The sequence below is a fragment of the Camelus dromedarius genome, chromosome 27 (assembly GCF_036321535.1).
Source record: "Camelus dromedarius isolate mCamDro1 chromosome 27, mCamDro1.pat, whole genome shotgun sequence".
Taxonomy (NCBI): Eukaryota; Metazoa; Chordata; class Mammalia; order Artiodactyla; family Camelidae; genus Camelus; species Camelus dromedarius.
This window is the reverse complement of record NC_087462.1, coordinates 21,514,837-21,532,945: the sequence shown is the minus strand read 5'-3', so window position 1 is coordinate 21,532,945 and position 18,109 is coordinate 21,514,837. Positions and strand designations below refer to the sequence as shown.

General features: G+C 50.2%; 1 non-coding gene across 1 annotated transcript; it reads left to right on the top strand.

Moving 5' to 3' along the window:
• Positions 1-548: 548 nt before the first annotated feature.
• TRNAA-GGC (transfer RNA alanine (anticodon GGC)) lies at positions 549-621 on the top strand. The gene has a single exon. It is a non-coding gene; the product is annotated as a tRNA-Ala (tRNA).
• Positions 622-18,109: the final 17,488 nt, after the last annotated feature.

Genomic DNA, 18,109 nt, shown 5'->3' with positions numbered 1-18,109 from the left:
GATTCCAGAGCATCCTTTATACAGATTTGATGAGAATTGTGCGCTCCAGAGTTGTGTAGTGCATCAGCTCTGCAAACACCATGCCTGGCATTATTCTAGGGGCTGTAAACAGGATCAGTTCCTACTCTCATAGAGCTTATATCATAGTAAGGAGGGGGCAGAATACACAAGACAATAAACTAAATGTTACAAATGAATAAAATAGGGTGATGTGACAGTGATTAGGCAAGCGAAGCTTTCAAGGTGACAGTGATGAACTGAGGCATGAATGTGTGCTGTGAAAATATGGAGTGAGGTATTATAGAAAAATCACAAAGACAAAGGCCCTGGGTCAGGCGTGAGTGTGGCGAGAAGTGGGCAGAGGGGTGGCGAGAAGTGGGCAGAGGGCTGGCCATCGTGAGCACACAGGAACAAGTAAGGACAGCATGCCCTTCTAAAGGCTCCAGGCAGTCACAGAAGATTTCCATCAGGGGCTGGACATGATGAAATTTGTGATCTATAAGGGGGAGGGGTGGAATCAGGGGCTAATCAGGAGGCTGAAAGGGGGTGGGGGTTATAGCTCAGTGGTAGAGCGTGTGATTGGCATCCACGAGGTCCTGGGTTCAATCCCCAGTACCTCCAATAAGGGGGAAAAAAAAATCAGAGGCTGATGCAATCATCCTGGCTGGAGATAAGGACCACAAGGACCAGAGGATGAATGTCAGCACCAGGGGATGCAGTCAGTGTGCATCAGAAGCAGAGGAGTAGACGCGAATGGACCAGATGTGGAAGAGAAGGAGGGAGAACGGCTCTCCTCTTGGGTGGATAGGGAGCTACTTATGGAGATGGGAAGCCTGGAAGAGGGAGTTCGGGGGGTGAGTTTGCAGTGCCTCTGAGGCAGCCACGTGGAGCTAATAGCTTTCATCTGGTGCCCAGTTTTATTAATCTGCTGGATGAATGAGTGAATGAATGAATGGATGGATGGATGGATGAGGCTCCAGGTTCTCTCTAATGTGAGCATAATAATTCCTCTCTTTGTGAAAGTCAGAAGAGCTCAGGGAGAGATAAAGTTGCCTCTGATGCCACCCTGAAGAGAGGCAAATGGTCCGGGTGGTCCGACCCTGAGCTGCCCGCCACCCTTCACCTGCCCCCTCCACCTTGTCCATCACCCTGGCTGTCCCAGAGCTCCCCGCATTCCTTCTCCAGGCTCCAGGCACCTCCTGCTGCAGCCCAGGATTGGCCAAGCCCCTTCTCAGCCTGGGAAGCCCTGCCCTGCTCCCAGGATGCCAGGTCAGAGTGGCCCAGCCGCTGAGGGCCCAGAGGCCAGGGCAGTGGGTGCCAGACCCGTCAGTGTATCACTGAGCAGTGCGTTCTGGTCGGGGGTCCCGCTGAGCTGGGTGGATGGTGGATGGGAGGTGGGCGCTCCTGGTGTCCTGGGCGAGGGGGAGCCGGTGCTGCAGGGCCGGGCTGCAGTTCAGCCTCTGCGCACGTTCCCCGCGACTCCCTCCCCGCTGTTCTCCACATTCCTCTGCTCCTTCCCTCCGTTTGGTCTTTTCATCTTCTAGCAGGTGTTGTCTCAAACCACAGGTGTCTGCGAACACTGGGGGTGGGTGACAATGTCAGTGCACTTCTTTCTGCACCATTTCATTTTAAATGCTCTTCAGAGAGACCTGGAACTTCACGCCAGAGCTATGGGACCAGGTAGACTCGGGCTTAGATCCTGTTCATGACAAGCTGTGCTGCCTGGAGCCAGTGGCTTCCCCTCTCTGAGCCTCAGATCCCTCCCCTACAAAATGGGCTCCTTGTTCTTCGTGAGCGCTTCCCCCATGGGCCCTAGACCTCAGCACGAAGTCTGGCCCCGAACAGGAGCGGACTGAGTACTAATGCACTGCTTTCTCCCAGGTGAATGTGAGACCAAAGACCCAGGAAGCTCACTTCACAGATTCAGACATCGCTCTTGAGACGTTCATACGGAAAGTCTTTTGGGGGCCTGTGTGAGTCAGCGCCTGGGCCAGGTGTTGGAGCCGATGAAGTGTGAGCGGGATGTGGGATCCCAGCCCCCAGTAAAGGAGAGTTATGGGGGTGCAGGGTGACCTGGGAGTCAAAAGACCCCCCTGCCAACTTGGCATCGGGGAAGGCTGCTGGGAGGCGGGGTGCCTCAGCTGAGACCTGGAGGAGGAAGAGGAATTCCAAGGTCAAGGTGGGGGATGTAACCTGCTCTGAGGCAACCAGAGTGTGGAGCTTACATCAGAAGAAAGCACACACCGAAGGAGGGAGGAGGAGGCTCAAACAGGGGAAGGAACGCCATCCCATCAGAGAGGGTCTGGCAGCTTCAGGCCAGGTTTCTTGTAAGGAGTGTCCCGAGGGCACCGGCGGCGTGGATGGGCTGTAGCAGGAACACGCGGTCTGATTCCCAGTTGCTCTGCAAAGAATGAACTGTAGCAGACAGTAGGTGAAGCACAGAGTGCTGAAACCAGGCAGGAAGTCAAGGCAGAGTTGCCCTTCCACTCTCAAGTCCTGGGGTCAGGTGGTCCTGGGTTTAAAACCTCAGCTCCGCCACTTCTCATTTAGGTGGACTTGGATAAGCCAGTTCTCCTCTCCAAATCCTGGGTTTCTCCCCTGTAAGAGGGGAGCCGTTAGAACACACATCTCAGGGATGCTGTAAAAAATTAAACGAATGAATCCATGGACAGTGTCAAGCACAGGACAAGCGCTCAGTAAACAGGAAGTATTACCGTTGCTTCTTTTCCTCCCCATCGTGCACGTAAACACCCGCTGCCATAACGTGCCCTGGACTTCGGATGAACCCCTCCCTCCTTTTACAGGCAGTTTCAAGGCAGCCACTGTCAGCAGCTCTGGGTTGAGGGTCTGTGCGGTAGCTCAGTTGCCTAGCAACAGCATAGCATCTGCATGGTTGCAGAGCCAGGCCGGTCAGGCATCCGTCAAAACAAAGGCGGCAGCAGCGATGACTCACAGCCAGGTGTTAGGAACTGGTGGGAGCAGGGCTTCGTGTTTTGAGGGGATCAGGTACACCCTAATTCTAGCTCGAGGGAGGGACCAGCCCAGGTCTAGCTCCTGCTTTCTCCCCCGGGGGCCCACCCTTCTCACTACCCTCTGGGCTTTCTGGTGCAGGGAGGGTTGACTGGAGGCCAACTGTACGCCAGAGCATTCTGTGGGCATCGTGTGTTCAGTCTTCAGAACAGTTCTTCTCCAACATCCCACTGAGGGCTCTGGGCCCCTGAGACGATCAGCATTCAGAGTTCCAGTCTATCTAGCCTCAGAGCCTTCTCACTGCTGCAGGGTGCCTCCTGAGTCCTGCCCACTGGCCCCCATCTCTCTGCAGAGTTTTGGACCCAAATAGCCAAGCACTCCTGGGCACCCTTGGAGGGACCACAGGCATCTCACTCAACGGGTTCTTCATCCTCCCTCATCCAGTGCCCCCTCCCCCCGGACCCCCTTCTCTGTGATAACGCCAATACCTACTGGGCAGCCACATTGAATAAAGTAGGTGTCTTTGTGGGCCCTTCCCTTCCTTCTTGACCTCAAGGACAAACAGTCACCCAATCCAGCAACTGTCCCCTCCCCCTCCTCTCTTCCCAAGGCGACTGTCCAACACAGGCGTGGCCGTGGTATCCTGGGGTGTGTCTTCACCCCTGGCCAACCTCGGTCTCCCACCCTCCATGCTCCAAGCTGCAGCTTCTCCCAAAGGACACATCCGAAGCTGGCACTTTCTGTTTCAACCCTTTATGGCTCCACTCACCACAATTTGAAGCCCAAACTTCTCACCAGGGCCTGCAAGGCCCCGTGCAATTCAATCTCCTTGCCTGCTGCCCACCACACACACACACACACACACACACACACAGCCATCCTTGAATGGGGTCCTGCTCTCTATCAAGCCTTCGGATCCCTGCAGCACCAGCAAACACCTGGATGACAGCCTCATGAGAGACCAGACCGAGAGCCTCCCAGCTAATCCACTCCGGGATTCCTGACCCATCAAAACTGTGAGACAATAAACACTTGTCCATTTGTCCGCAGCTGCTAAGTGGCGGGGTAATTTTCTGCACAGCCATACATAGCTAATGCAGTGTCCTAGAGTAACTCACCTGACCTCACTGTGCCTCCATTTCCTCATCTGTAAAATGGGGTTAATAAGAACACACATACAGTGTTGAAAAGATAAAATGAGGTAAGGTCCAGGAAGAGCTTAGCACGGTGCCCGGCATGTACTAAACATTCAATAATTATCAAGGATTACTATAACTTCTTCTTCTTCTTTCCTATAAAAAGTTTCTTTTTCATTTTCAAAGACTCCAAGTAAGAACAGAATCAAGGGCTTGCCCGGTACCCGAACAGGTGTTCCCAGCCTGTTCTGTCTTCCGCAAGAAGCCCCTATACTGGGATCACTGGAAATCCATGCCATCACTGCAGAGAAAAATTTCAGCCTAATGGCTCACAGCCTCTTCCTGCAGAGTGGTGCTTCCCCTAAAAACAATAACCTTAATAATAATAGGTAACCACTGTCCTACACCAGGCTCTTACCGTGCTAAGTGCCTTATGCACGTGACTCCTCACATATAGGGACGTCGCATCTGGGATGATGGGGAAACTGAAGCTCTGAGGGAGGAGTGCTGTGGCCGGGGTCCCCCAGCAAGCAAGCGACAGGACACGAACCTGCCCCGTCTGATAGAAAAGCTGGCGCTGAGAGGAGTTTCAAGAGCAGGCACCCTCCTCCCACCCCACTCCAGCCCGAGCAAGGCCAGACCAAAGGCCTGGAGCGAACGCGCTGTCCGGTCATGGCTGGGTGACTCCAGTGCCCCCACACTGAGATGTCACAAAATCCACGGCACCAGAGAGCAGGAGGGGCCTGGCTCTGCGGCTCCGGACTTCCGGTTCAGAGCTCTGCCACCAACACCCTCCTTGAACTTGTCTGTTTGGTCGGTTCCTGCTCCACCTCCTCCCCCACCCAGAAGACATCCCAGGAGGTGGCCGTCTGTGGCTGGGAGCCGAATAGTGACCTCACCAGTGGTTACCAAGAAAGCCATCTCTTCTGGCCCTGTGTCCCAGGTCTTATAGGTGCAGGGCTGGGAGAATGTGCAGGGCAGACTCTGGCATCCATGTGGGGCCCATCAGACAAAGTTCAAAGGCTTCAGTTTCATTTGCCAAAACACAGACTAGCTTTCAGACCTCTTTTCTCAGCCAGTGCACCCTCCCTTTCTGGTTGTCTCCCAGGGGCAGGAAACAGAGAGCCTTGATGCACTGGCGACATGCTATTTGCACCCTCTTACAATGAGAAAATGGGAAGCTGAGAGCAGGCAGAAGAGGCCACATACTCCACTTCTCACCTCCTCTGTCTTCTTGCTAATGGGATGCTCAACTTCTCCTTTCATACCTCTACTGACGGTGAGCTCACTACCTCCCAAGACAGCCCTCTCTGGAACCCAGATTTTGGAATCAGAGCCCCAGATTGGATATTCCATTCAGCACGTGACCCTGGGAAAGCCATTTCACTCCTGTGAGTTCCGGTCTCCCTCTCCATAAATAGGGCTCATGGTCTCACAGGTCTGCAGGGAGATTTGAATACAGTATCTATCGGCTATGGATATACTTTTAAAATGGCAAGCCACACCTGCCGGTGGCGAGGGTTATTCTTGTCCTAACTGCCGTTATTGTGAGGCTGTCACACAGCACTAATCGTCCCGGAGCCTCTCTGATGTAGAACCCACACTGGCTCCCCATTAGCTCCTACATACCGGGTCTTCCCGCTGTGGGTTAATCACGGCGGTTGACAAAGAGGCATTTGTCTGCTTTGTGAAGACTCGAATCTAATCTGAGAATTGTCACGCTGGAAAATATCGACCAAGGGGGCACTCACTTAGAACCCACGGACTCCTCACTAATGAGCTAGTCACAAGGCCATGTGCACTAAAGACAGAAACGCGCTTCCACCATCCCTCTCTCTCCTCCCCTCTATTCATCAAGAGTTCTAGTACCTTCTATGGTAGATGTCGAGAGACCTTCCCAGATCACCTGGCATATGCCCAACATACACCACCCCTCTGATCAGTCTCTTGCTGATATATTTTCTTCTCTCGTGCTCATGGCCATCAGACTGTTTCTCACTCACCTGCCTGCTCACTACCTGCGCTGGAGACAGCGAAGGGGCGGGTCCAGAAGAGGGGCGGGACCAATAGGGGCGTGTCCCAGGGAGGGTGGGGTCAAGAGGGGGTGGAGCCTCTTTAATAAGGCAGGGACAGGAAGCTAAGGAGGCAGGAATGTGACGGTCTACAGTCAAGGCGAGACCAAAATTAGGAGCAAAGAAGACCTGAGAGATTTTTACATGAAAATCTCAGCTGCTTTACCATATTAACACTAGTCTAGATTCCCACGGTAAAAAGGGAGTTGGGACCACATGTTGATATTTACTACCTGTCAGATGCTTTTCATTCCTTGCCTCACTCACTCCATGAGGTGGGCATTATTTTCTCCATCTTACAGATGAAGAAACTGAGGCTCAGAGAGGTTGAAAAATCTGCCCAAGTTTTCACATGTAGGGCAGAACCAGGAATCAAACCCAGTTCTTTCTGACATTCAAACCCAAGTTTCTCACCTTGTATCCCCTACCTACCTCCCAGAAGACTCTAGGGGGACAGGTTTTGGAAGGCGAGGAAGAAAAGAAAGTAGCAAGGAACAAAACCGTGCCTCCTGCTATGGTCTGAGTGCATCCCACCAAAATTCATATGTTGAAATCCTAACTCCTAAAGACAATGGTATTAGGTGGTGGGGACTTGGGGAGATGCTCAGGTCCTGAGGGCGGGGCCCTCATGAGTGGGATTAGTGCCCTTATAAAAGAGGCTCCAGGAAGCTCCCTTGCCCCTTTTACCGTGTGATGACACAGAGAGAAGGTGTGGCTATGAACAAGGAAGAGGACACTCACATGCAGGCTCCTTGATCTTGGACTTCCAGCGTTTGGTACTGTGAACAACATGTTTCTGTCATTTGCAAGCTACCCAGCTGGCGGTATGGTTTTGCAGCAGCTCAAACCAACTAAGACACTGCTCTTGGAGCTCACCTCTCTCTCTCTCATTGCCAAATTCTTCTCATCAAAATGTCAATAGTAAAAAGAACAAATTATCTTTTTTTTTTCTGTGCTCATTATGTTAACATCAAAGATTTTTAAACATCCTCCTTCATTTCTGGATTCAAGCCCTATTTTTTTTTTTTCCCTTTTGGACACTAAACTGAGACCATGGAAACGTAGACTCTGACCTGCTTTGCCCCTTCTCTTCTGGCACCAATTGTTGGAAAACGTTTGGCTTTAAAATGAGAATTTCAGAGCAGACAGTCCAAGCTCTTAAAAGAGAAGGAAAACCCCAGTTATTGAATACCCAAGAGAGGGCTATTACGGTAAGTGCTTGCTGTGCAGGCTTGTTGAATCGTGACGTATAATCATCTTCGTTTTTCAGATGAGAAAACTGAGAGTCAGAGGTGGATTTTTTCACGCCAGGGTCACACTGGTTAAGTGAAGACCAAGCGCATCAGATCCATCGTGTGGATCCAGGCCAACATGTGGCAGAGCCCACAGCCATGTCTCCATCACTGGGCTCTGAGTAGGTCCTAAACAACCGTCTGCGAAACGCATATGTGGGTAGAGGGGTGAGTGTAATCTTGTTCGCAGTGACATCAACTTCTACACCTGATGTTTACTCCAACCAAACTTGTTGAGAAGACTGACAAATCATGTCCCCTTAGGTGCAAAGTGGCAGAACGGTCGCCTGCTGCTGCCCAACAATGTACCCATAACACAGAGCTGTCTCTGCCCAGGAGACCATGACTGACAGAGGGCTGAGCCCTGGAGGTGGGCTGGTGTAGAGCCACTGCAGAGAAGACCGCCCGGACGCTCACCAAACCCACGGTCTTGTTTCCTAGGAACATAGAGACATTCATTCCACTTGTACTCGGGAGGGGCCGTGTGACTGGGAGAGGGCATGACAAGAACAAAGGTCTTGAGTCAGAAACTGGCAGGGTGCGTGTTTGAGGTAAGAAGGAAAGTATGGCTGGAGTCTGCCAAGTGGAAATGATCACGTTTACTTGAAAAGGCTTTGGTGAGGCTCATACAAAGATAGACCAGGGATGAACCTCAGGCAGCAGACTTCCCTTTGCTTCCTCCTTGGACCTGTCACAGAGACATGGACCAGCTGAAAAGGGCAAGAACTTGAACTGAATGGGAAATTGAAGATGATAGGACTGAAGGTGATGGTCCAGGAGGGTGCCTTTCAGTTGAAGTGACAGAAAAACACCCTGACTGTGGTTCCTGTACTAAGAACATTTATTTCTCTCTCATTCCTCTCTCGTAGAACAAGTCAGAAAGGAAGTGTCCCAGGGTTGGTGTATCAGTTCAACAATTTAGTGAGCTAGACCAATAGCCCCGGAATTCTCTTATCCTTCTCCTCATGGTTGCAAGATGGCAGTCATGGCCCCAGGCATCACAGCCTCACTTCACCGTCCTCGAAGACAGAAGGCAGAGTACAGTGGTGGCGTGGGGCAGAGTTTATCCTCAAATGCCTCCTTATGATGGAAAATATCTTTTCCAGAGTCTCCCCAGCAAGTTGAACAGAATTGTATTACTGGTCATACACTGGTAAGGGGACAATAGCACCCCATTTTACAGATGAGAATACTGAGGCTCAGTGAGAGAGTGGCTCACATATGGGAGAGCCAGATTCATCTGATGGAATATTTCCCCACTGCATCTACTTCCTTTCCCTCCATCCAGACCATCTGCCTGATTGACTAAAAGGACTGCTTCCGGGGAATTTGACGGTGACTTTGGCCTCCCTGGGTTTGCCCAAGCTTCTCACAGAGCTTCAGTCTTTACCTGTATCATCACAGAATGTTCTCCCTCGATGTCTGTGTCTCCCATGGTATTTTTCTCTTATAAGGATGCCAGTCAAATTGGATTAGGGCACTCCCGCCCCTTCCACCAATGACTTTTACTTGATTACTTATTTCCAAATAAAGTCGTCTTCACAAGTACCAGAGGTTAGGATTTCAGCATATCTTTGGAGGATGCAGTTCAACCTCTAGGAAGCACGAATAATATCAGAGTTGTCTCTGGCCCAAATGAACAGGTGCCTGTGTGCTGGGAAACAGAGACGGGCCCGGGAGAGAAGGCAAAGTCCCAAGAGAGCTGTTTGGGGCTTTGTTGTTGTTTTTGTTTGTTTGTTTGTTTGTTTTTGCAGATTTCAACCACAAGCATTGGCCTTTAAGACCTTCTCAAAACAGCATCCTTTGGGATTTGTTGCCTGAATCCAAACAGCTGCCACCTTCCTGCTGATGGTATGAATCAATCATCTTTTCTCAAAGACTGGAAAATTCAGGAACTTATCTCCCTGCTGGAGGTGGGCTTGCCTCCCCCGACGTCAAATGCGCTTTGGAGGCTCAAACTGTCTTTCTGTTACCTCCGCCAGAACAGCCACGCGCTCCAAGGGCTGAATGCGGGTCCCCACCGAGGGGGACATCGCTTCGCCTCTCTGGTCTCTGCAGGAGGAGGTAAGTAGGAGGAGGGGGTGGGGGTGGAAGACTGAAACATACCAAGGTCTGCCACGTGCCCTGCTGGGTGCTGAGCTCAGGAAGGAACCAGAATTTGAACCTCAAGACGTTCACTTCTCAGCCTTTGACACAGTCATTCCACTTCCCTCCCACCCCTCTGTCCCAAGCCTGGAAGAGTGATAAGTGGGCAGCAGGCTTGCAAAGTCTTTCCAGATCCTTTGTGTTTGTCAGGATAGACTAATTGCTGTAACAAACAATTCCGCACTTCATCATAAGAAATTCTCTTGCTCATTCACACAGGAGTTCAAAGGGAGTGTTCCTGGATGGTATTTTCCCTGGGGGATGAGTCCAGAAATTTGTTTTATGAAATCTCCTAACCATTTTTTTTTTTTTTTTTTTGGCAAAGGCTAATTTAGCATGGCAGCGTGTGCTGGATTAGGCAGGGAAACTGCTCATGTGTCCTGCCCAAATCTTTTATCTGCGAGAAAACATTTACACACTTCATCATGAACACACCATCACATGTTGACAACCAAGATGGAATTCATTTCTTTCACCCCCAGATCTGGTTCTCTTCCCAGGTTCCCTGCCCTAGGCATGCCAGCACAGTCACTTCGATGCCCAGAAACAGGAGAATCCTCTAGACTCCGCCCCCACCCTCACCCCCACACTCAATCTGTCACACGCCCCGTCTTTCCGCCTCCTCGCTTCCATCTCCTGATGCTGCTCAAGCTCTAGTGCTTATTTAGTTCAAGTCCTCTCTTCTTTCGCCTGGACCATGACAATAGCCCCCTGGCTGGGGGCTGACCCCCCGCCTTCTCCCACCTCTGATTTCTACACCACCCAGGCTGGAGGCTGGACATACTTCTGATAGTCCGCCTTTTTCTTTATTTTTACATTCTCTCCTTCCTCCCTGATTCTTTGTAAGCACCACCCACCTTGTATACAGTAGTCAGTATCTGCAAATCTCAAATTCCCAATGTATCCCTTCCCATCCCCTATCCCCCCGGTAACCGCAAGTTTGTTTTCTTGTCTGTGAGTCTGTTTCACTTTAAGATACAGAACATCTCCATCACTCCAGAACCTTCCCTTATGAGTCAGTCTCCACCCCCACCCACCCCCAGAGGCAGCCATTGCCCCAATTTCTATCCTTGGAGACTAGTTTTGATCGTTGCAAAGCTTTGTGTATGGAATCAGGGAGCAGGCACTCTTTGAGGCAAGCTTCTGGTCACTCACGTAACGTTTCTGAGATGCAGCCACATGTTGGCAGGTCGCAGTGGGTTGTTCCTTTCATTTCTGAGTTGTCTTCCACTGTTCGGAGCGATCACAGCTCGTTCCCTCATTCCCCCACTGATGGACGCCTGGGCCGTCCTCCCGTGCTTTGGCTGTTACAGAAGACACTGCGATGGCTATTCTCACACGAGTCTTCGTGTGGACACGTGCTTTCATGTTTCTCGGGAATGCAATGGCTGGTCATAGGGTAAGGATAGTTTAGTTTTATATAAAAATAAAAACCTCCAGAAAGTTTTATAAATTAACACTATCATTCTACACTCCCACCAGTTTCCTAAGATTGTGAAAAAAAAAAGGTCACTCTGTTAGCTTCTGAGGAAGACGGACTGGAGCCAGAAGGGCGCAGACCAGGCAGGTGACGGACAAAGGCCTTTGCAACATTCTGGAGCGGGTGACAGGAGTGGACAAGGGTCTCCCAGATCACCAAGACCTGTCCCTCTTTTTAATGGTTCAAAATGCAGCAGGATTTTCATCTTCAGTGTGCTCGGAATAATCCCAAACTGCTACCAGGACAACAGACGGGGCTTAGAGAGGGACGTCTGCATTCTTAACTTAGGCAGTAATTTCTTGGGACAAAAGAGACTTTAAAAGGTGGACCATTTTAACATTTATAACAGTGTATTCTTTTATTAACTCTAAAAAGATTTTATCTGTTAAATACTGGAGGTGGGTAGTCTGGGCCTGAAACGAGGATATCTTCGGGCTGTTTCTCTGTTCCTTCCCCATCTGCAGTGCCGTGAGTGGCCTCCTTGGCGCCCCCAGCCCCCAACAACCCCCAGAGCAGGTTGTGAGTTCTTTCCAGTAAGTGAAGCCTGCACTGGGGTCTCCAGTGCTCTCAATGAAGCTATGTACCTCTTAGCAAATTTCATCTATCCGTTTCTCTCCTTATGTTACTGAATCCAAATTTGTTCTGCTCACCACACAACAGGCCAGTAAATCGGGAGACGAGGTGTTGGGTAAGGAATAATGACTTTATTTAAAGCCAGCAGACTGAGAAGATGGGGGGCTAATGTCCTGGAGAATCATCACCCCCAAGTCAGGATTCAGGCTTCTTTTATACCAAAAAATGGGACAGGGTGTGGTGGTTTGTTGCAAATTTCTTGGTGTCGGAATCCTTTGTTCATGCAGCTGTCCATGTGGGTCAGGTCACTGTGTCCCTGTAAACCTCCAACAAGACAAATGTTACTTGTGACTTAAAAGAATGTACGTCATCAACCTAAAAAAAAATGTGCAAGGCAAAACAAAGCTCTTAAAATTATTACTGTTTCAGGAGGATTGGGAGGAAAAGGTTTTTGAAGACCTCTGCCTGGGGATCTCACCCTTCATCAGAAACCAGCTTCTCAAGGTGTTTCTTCCAAATAAATACAGTGCTCTTCCCAGGAGGAAATCTGGTGAATTGAATTCTCATCATATGGCATTTGGGGGAACAAAATAATAAATCTGTCCCTTTCGTTTTGGGAAAGAAAATTAATTTGCAAAGAATCTGATCAGCCACAGTAGAGCGGTCTGATGGGCTTTGATGAAAGCTTGGCTGTGTCAGAGACGAACAGAAGCATAAGGTGTGCTTTTCGGCCAATCTGGATTTTGCAGGCTTCCTTTGAAAAGAAGCTCTCTTTCCAGAGAGGCAGGAAGGGGCTGCAGGCCAAAACCTAACCAAAAAGTACTGCTCTTTGCTTTTCAACAATGCTGAGTCTAAGCCCCCTTTGCCACCTTCACTTGGAGGATGGAGGACAGCGCTCTCTCCAATAGGGAGGCGTCCCCACCGGCAGCGGTCCCTCCGTTTGCTTAGGAAGCATGGAAAAAGGATAGAGCTGGCTTCGGGGCTGGCTTGAGCCCGTCAGCTAGGTTTCAGGTGCGTTGCTGAGGAAGAAGAAAAAAAAAATGTCAAAGAAGAACTAATTAAAAGCACCACTTCTCACGCTGGCAAAAATACAATAATGACTTTAAAAGATCTTCCTCTGTTTGCTTTCCAAACGCAATTAGATGCCGAGCACCGTGGCTGATCTCAGGTCCCAATTGCTGGTGATATTTTGGCTCACTCTTGATTACAAAAGCCTTGGAGAGCAAACAGCTCATGCGCGAGGGAGAGAGTTTGTTTTCCGGCTCATCTAGTCCAAATGAAGTTTCTCTCCTATTTTTTTCCCCTGCCGTCCAGCTCAGGGTGGGGCTGCGGGGTGGGTGTGACCGCTGGCAGGATGCCAGTCGTTATTATCTGTGGCGTGCGCGCCCCTCCCCGCACTGTGAGGTCCCCATCACCAGAGTTCATGGCCTACCCTCTCCCACGGCCCCTCCAGGCTGCCTCTTCCTCTGCGCCCGGCCTCGCAAGCATCAGCCTGGGACCTCCGTAAGGGCGGGGCCGGGTCCTCCCATCTGCCCGTCCCCAGCAGCCGATCCAGGCAGCGTGGGCACTGCCTGAATGACGGCCGGGCGTTTAAAAGGATGAAGGAGCGTCACTTTGGAGCTGTGCGGTGCTCGGCATCTGCCCCTGTCTCCTTGAACGCTGCGTCTGCGTTCTACACGTCACAGGCTCCCCATTTCCCAGCGGAGACTCGGCGCGTGGGAGGTGATCCCTGAACCCGGCACTGGATGCAGCCACTCGGCTTTGTGTCCATAGATTGTAACCGCACCGGGAATAGCTGTTACGTGCGTTTTGGAGAAAGGGCCCCGCCTTCGGGGTCTGTGTGAGTTAGCCAGGGCTGCCGGAACAAGGACCCCGGACCGAGCGGCTTAAAGTAAGGCACGTGTGCTGTCGTCGTGGTTCTGGAGGCGAGAAGTCCGAGATCGAGGTGTTCGAGGGTTGATTTGATCTGAGGGCTGTGAGGAAGGGTCTGTCCCCTGACCCTCTGCCAGCTTCTGGGGGTTGCTGGCTGTCATCCACGTGTCTTCATTTCTAGATGCATCCTTTCCGACCTCCGCCGTCACAAGGTGTTCACTTTGTGTCTCTGTTTCTGTGTCTGAACTCCCCCTCTTTAGAAGGACATTGGATTAGGGGCCACTCAGTGACCTCGTTTTCACTTGGTCACCTCTCTAAAGACCCTATTTCCTCATAAGGCCACATTCTGAGACACCAGGGGTTAGGACTTCAGCCTGTCTTTTGGGGGAACTCATTTCAGCCCACGACAGAGTCTACCAGACCTGGGTTAAATCATGCCCCTCTGAGTTCCCGGCAGTGCGACCCTATGTTCTAGCCTCCTAAGAGGATGCACCTGCCCCTCGTGTGTTTTTCTGCAATTTAATGTAAAGGAATGAATGTTCTTCCCCTGCTGCCAGAGCATCTTGGAGTTCCCAAAACATTTGGATTCTTTCTCAAATGACCTTCCTAGCAGCGCTGTCCAATAGGGATCAGCACCGTCTTCTCACAGATGAGAGGAGAAGTGACCTGCCCGAGGGCCCGGGGCGGAGGGCCGTGCAGGTGGGATTCAGATCCAGGTTTGCTTGACTCCAAGCCGAGGAATCTGAATGCCACTAATTTGCTGACATCGCCTTCATTTTCTCTTTCAAGAGCTCACTGGTCTGAATTGTGTTGTTTTTTCCTTTGTTAATTAGTTGGACAATTTGCATAGAAGGGAATAAATTGCCGACATAGAGAGACACATCCTCCTAATCAAATGTGTTTGTGTAAAGCTGCGGTGGGGGTGCGGGGGGGGGCCTCCAAGCCGGATGGAGGAGGGTGGAGGAGGGCGAGGGTGGGCACAGAAGGACTCCACACCAGGGGGTGTGTCAGAGCAGCAGGGCAGGTTCAACCCCCAGCATCAGACCCCTCTGAGCCTCTGTTTTTTCATCTCTAAAATGAAATAATCATCATCACATTGAGCACATATTCTACTGAGTGTCTAAACAAAGATAAACAATAGAGGAACAGACAAGAAACTATGGGGGCCGAGAGGAAGGGTGAATCCAGCCAGAGCAAGTCTGGACCACGAGGCTGATGGGAGTCAGCCTGAGAACGGTGAGGAGATGGAGACGGTGAGGAGGGCAGAGAGGCTCTGAACCTCACTCCCTAAGTTCAGGTGGGCAAGATCTCTCTCTTTGTCCCCAAACTCAGTTCAGTTCCTATTCTGAGCCCTCATTCCACTGGGTCAGCAGATGTAGCCTCAGCCCTCAGAGGAGTTTGGTTCTGGGACCAGAGGCATCTCTTAAGAGACACAGTGCGCCCAGTCCGCTTCTGGGCCACAGATGGACAGTCTCCCGGGCGTGCCGGAGCCTTTCCTCTCTGGGCCCCTGGTGCCCCCGGGGAGGGGAGGATCACCTGGCGGGCTGCGTGCAGGGTCCCCCTTCTCTCTGAGACCCACCCCCTCAACTGCTCTGCTCCATCCCTGCTCCCTTCAACCCAGGGGATCCTTTCTGGAATGAGACAAATCTTTCTCCATATTTCTTCGAGACACTTCATCTGGACCCAGGGGTTCTCTCCCCTTTGTGATGTCGATTTTGGAAACAAAAGCAGGACAGTCAGGAAGGTACTGTCTGCTCTCCTCCATGCCTCGTCCTTTTCCCACGCAAGGATCCCAGGATGATGACTTACTTCACTCAGCTGTGGTGAGGAGGATGGAAGGAGGGAGAAACATGGAACGATCTCCGTCTGAACCCAGCTCAGAGGGCATCTGAGACTGTGGGCGCTGTGAAGGGCCAGCTTGTGGGGACTGAATGAGTGCGAGGGGAGGGAGGTCCATGGGAGACATGGGGGGCGGCTAGGAACCAGGGTTCACATTGCAATGGCTTTTGATGTCAGGATAAGGAGACTGGATTTCATCCTGAGCCACTGAGAGACTGTAGACAGGGACGTGACAGGGTCCAGTGGGAAGAGGGGTTGGGAGGAGAAAGTAAAGGAGGAAGATGGTGAGGTGGCGTCTCAGGGAGGAGTGAGGACCTGTGCTCAGGTTCTGGCAAAGGAAGAGACTGACCCACTTTGAAAGTGAAAGGCTCAGAACCTAGCAGCCGATCACTGAGATAAAGGAGAGTGTCTGCAGTGGCCCCCAGGCTTCATTCTAGAAAGCCGAGTAGTCGGTGAAGTCATCACCCCAATTTAAAGGACATGGGACATAAAACCTATTTGGGGAAACACAATGAAGGTTTGGGGGGACATGCTGATTATGAGAGGTCTGCAAGGACGTTCCGTTAGCAAGGATCAACCAGGAGAGAGAGATACAGGTGTGAATTTCAGTAGAAAGATCTGGGCTGGAAATAGACGTTTAGAAGTTATTGGCATAGATACATTCATTCATCAGTTCAGCCATCCATCCAGGAGTTCACTGACAAGTAATCCAATGATAAAAATGGATTGTAATAATTGTGTTACACAGGGATACACAGGACTTCGCAGGGGTGGGGGGGGACTGCCATGGAGAATCCTACCCAGTTTAGGGAGATTGGGAAAAAGTGGCACCTGAACGGAGTCCTGAAGGGTGAAAAGAATGTAATCAAGCCTGGGAACAAGAAGGGCTGGGAGGATAATCCCTGACCAGCCAAGGCCCTCGTGGTGACAACTCCATGCTGCGGAAGGGTGTCGTGGAGCCTTCAATAGGACCAGCAATCTCTGTCACTCTCTGCAGCTAAGTGAGGGGCCAAGGGAGCATGGAGAGCTGTGTAGGGAGATTATTTGGCTCCAACAGGGCTCAGTAAGAAAGGTGATGTGATGATTTACAGTCTGCTGTGGGTGCAGATAGGAGCAGTTAGGGGGTGTGGCCAGTTACTTACAATGCAAGTGTGACAGCTGTTGCTCAAATCTGCCTTTTCCTGCAGCCCCATGGATTCATGCTGGGGTCCCAGTAGAGTGTGGAGGAGGTAAAGGTGCTGTCAGTATAATAAGAGAACAAAAGAGCTGTTTGGTTAAAACTCTGTGGGACGCAGGAAGCACTGGCAGTCCAGCAATGGGCCTCTAATGATGGAAGGACATGCAAAGGAAGAGGACAACGTCTCCTTTTACTCCACCAGATCCCGAGAAAACTGGGAGCCACAGGACCCTAGGGCATCGATGGCACTGCCCATCTGAGTCTGAGCATCCATGGAGTTCAGCAGAGAGCTGAGCCCAGCAGATTCAAATCTGTTCTCCAGCACATACAAGAGTCCACCTGGGCTGGGAGGAGGGGTCTTCACAAAAGGGTGGGATCCTCTATGAGCAGATGGAGGCAGGTGCCTATGACATTTAAGGTATTACTGTTATTAAGACATCGTCACGACTCTCCGTGGTGAGGCTTGAGACACTCAGCTTAAACGTCACACAATGCATTGATCCCTTCAAAAAAGTCAGCTTTCAGAAAATAAGTGACTTCATAAATGAGTCTTTGCAGTGAAACACAAAGCAAGACGGCGTCCTCGGCAACACAAAGTCCATGACTCTAAACGTGTCTCCAGTGATGTCAGAAATTCTAAATGTCAAAGAAAGGCATTCATCTGAAACAACTTTACATGCATACGAGAGAGGAACCAATAGGTAAGTGTACTGTAAATAACAGAGTCATCTTTCTCACGGTCAGAGAAAGAAGTCGCAATTAAGGAAAGAGAGAATGCTAGAATAAACCCTTTGGTTTTGCAATGGAGGTTATCAAAATGAACTTACGTTTGTTTGATTTTGAGATAGATAAATAGATAGATAATAGGTAGATAGATGGATAGATAGATAATAGATGATACATAATAGATGACTGATGGATAGATAGATAATGGATAGATGATAGATAGATAGATAGATAGATAGATAGATAGATAGATAATAGATAGATGATTGATGGATAGATAGATAACAGATAGATAATAGATAGAAGGACAGATAGACAGATGGATAGATAGATAATAGATGGATAGATGATAGTCAGATAGATAGATAATAGATGGATAGATAATAGATAGAAGGATAGATAGATGGATAGATGGATAGATAGATGGATAGATAATAGATGATAGATGGATAGATAGATAATAGATACATAGGTAGATGATAGATAGAGAGAGAGAGAGATAGAGAGAGAGATAGATAGAGAGATAGGGAGATAGGTAGAGATAGATAATAGAGAGATAGATGATGGATGGATAGATAGATAATAGATAGATAAGGAGACAGATGGATGGAGAGTGAGAGAGGGGTGTGTGTGTGCATACACGGGCATCCACACATCCATAATTTCCTAACTCTGTCCACTGAGAGGACCTAGAAGCAACGACATTCCTCTAGCAAATGAGCACCACCAATTTCCGGATCTTGTTTCTAAATACCGTTCCTCAACAAAAAAGAATCAGGGCTCCTCGGAGACATGGCTGATTCCAGAACTGGGAAAGAGAGAACATG